The following is a 2,480-nucleotide window of genomic DNA, read 5'->3' on the forward strand; positions in this document are numbered from 1 at the left end:
AATCTACTATTACCAAGGGTTTTCGGCTTATAAAAAGTCCACTTCAAAACGTCACTGAAATTTGACCCCTCTCGCTCTTTCAGCACACACACGAATTAGAGTCTGCTTTTCTGTATCGCAAATGCACTGTCATTCAGACACTATTAGGTCTCGCCTTGTGCCCACAGTGAATTTTCTCGACAAGTACGAATCACGATAATATTCTTGGCCAATTTATATAGTTCAGTGACCGCGAGAGGTACTTCTGAAAACGTTGAATGAAGGTGATACGGCTGTTTACATTCTCGTTGTGGGCAAGTGTGAGAGACTGTGAGACTGTCAGTAACCGCTGCTCTTCTCGTCGACTTACATTTGTTAATGAGCAGATGTGGTGGTGGAAAGGTAGGTAGGAGTAGACACGGACAAACGTGAACCATCACATATCTTTTTTTCCGGTGAAAAGTGATCAAGTCCTCTACTCTGTCACGGGTTCCCTCTCCCGCTCCCGGAATTTGGAGCAACGCTCACGACGTGCCAAAGGTCGGTTAACGGTAAGTGAACATCATGAAACTGAATTTTACGTGTCCTCACTGTTAGATGCGGTTCCTATACAGAGAAAGTGTTTTTCAGCACCGAGAAGGTTCGAAAGGTAAAAGACGATTTGTTACAATCTCTCTTTTGCACATTGTTTCTGGTAGTTATGCTGCGATGTACGTGATATGGTGGACATCTTGTATACCTATAATCCGTACAAAATAACCTGTACGAATAGGCCTAGGTAGGTAGCCAAAGCTCCACTATTAAAGCCAAAGTTCCACTATTTATTACTTGTTACAACGCTTTGGTTGAAATTATCATTGTTATGCAAACTATAAAAACCCCCGGATTACTGCATTTAGTGATTAAAACATCAGGAAGCTAGTGTCACGACCGATATTTGTAGTGTGTATCATGTTCAGGCTTCACTAGACAGCCATGTTGGGGTTGGGAGTTTAACCGATAACTACGTTAAATGATATCACATGAAACAATTGTCATCTTGACGTTACTTGTCTGCAGAGGCGGTGTTACACATGGCTACTCTTATAGCATTTTTTGTGTGCATTTTTAACTTCCTGGTTAACACAAAAAGGCTCGAAATAAATATGACTACTTGGGTGGACCAGGGTACCCAGATGTGTCCCCAAGACAGCTGACTGCAGCAGTGGTTCTCAACCTTTTTTTGCCCATGCACCCTTTCACCATATGTCAGAAAGCCATCCACCACCCCCGCAGCCCGACCCCAAACCATACCCCCAACCCTCTTTCCTTAATTGTCTGCCCCATGAGGTGCTAAAGTACTAAAAATCCTTGGTCACAATTTCCCCCCGAAACTGAAATTCTCCCCTGGTTGAGTACCTCTGGTCTACAGCATCAAATTGAAATAAGCAACACTCTGCAAAACACCTGGTCATGTATTTTATTTACACTATTGTAGTTTTCTTTTTGTTTTTTTTCCTACTGGTATGTCTCCAGTTTTCACTTCCAGTATATAGTTCCAGATATGCCAAAGGGCCAAGGGTTCTGGTAGGTTCAGAGAAAAATGTAGGTAGACTAGGACAGTGGTTCCCAAACTTGACCATACCAAGGACCCCCAGATATGATGAGTACCAGCCGAGGACCCCCAGCCAATCAAAAGTTATCATATATCATTACAGTACAACGTAGCACTACATTTAATATTTGCATATTCCTGCACAAAGTAAGTATAAGTAAATATATAAAAGATTTTCAATATTTGTATTGCTTTAAATTCAATACAAAGTAAAATTGGTGAAAACTGGCAAAAAAAATTTCTGGAGTTGAAAAAATACTTTTTTCATTGTTTACAAGCTCCCTAGGGCCTTCTGGATCCCCGGCGTCCTCGGACCCTAGTTTGGGAACCACTGGACTAGGATGAGATGCTGTTGGTGAGGTATCTTGATAGGAAGCAGTGGAGAAGGCACTTCAGGCAACCGACCCATTAATGTAGGGATAACGGTGGGAAAGAAGATATTTATATAAATATATAGTGCCATTAAACATATTTTTCCCACAAGGGGTGGCTTCAGAGAACAGTGTCACAGCACAGTGATAGTAATTGCTGAATCAGCAATGCCATATTCCACCACCTTGGCAAAAAAAAAAAAAAAATGCGTTCAAATATAAACGAAATCCTCCACCAGAGAGTGTATGACTTAAAGTGGATCATTGATGCATTTATTGTCTTGTAACTTTTCTATTCAATGTTGCTAATGGCTCACGAAAGGACTTACAAAAGAAGTGAATTGGTGGGGCAAAACAATATATATATATATATATATATATATATATATATATATATATATATATATATATATAAGACCTTCTCTGTTGCATTCGCGTAGTCACGCTAAGAAATTCGGAGCAGGCACGTTCCTGAAAGCTACCGTGAAATATATAGTCCCACCTACAGCTCGTGATTGTTCAAGGCGACTTTCTCT

The 2,480-nt window shown here is 40.6% G+C and overlaps 1 long non-coding RNA gene across 1 annotated transcript in view; it reads left to right on the forward strand.

Moving 5' to 3' along the window:
- Positions 1–294: 294 nt before the first annotated feature.
- Positions 295–2,480, forward strand: part of LOC135196057 (uncharacterized) — a 52,570-nt gene continuing 50,384 nt past the window's right edge. The window contains exon 1 of the long non-coding RNA XR_010310310.1: positions 295–381. This is a non-coding gene — a long non-coding RNA (uncharacterized LOC135196057). The remainder of the gene's footprint in view (positions 382–2,480) is intronic.

This window comes from Macrobrachium nipponense, chromosome 17 (assembly GCF_015104395.2).
Source record: "Macrobrachium nipponense isolate FS-2020 chromosome 17, ASM1510439v2, whole genome shotgun sequence".
In the NCBI taxonomy this organism is placed as follows: domain Eukaryota; kingdom Metazoa; phylum Arthropoda; class Malacostraca; order Decapoda; family Palaemonidae; genus Macrobrachium; species Macrobrachium nipponense.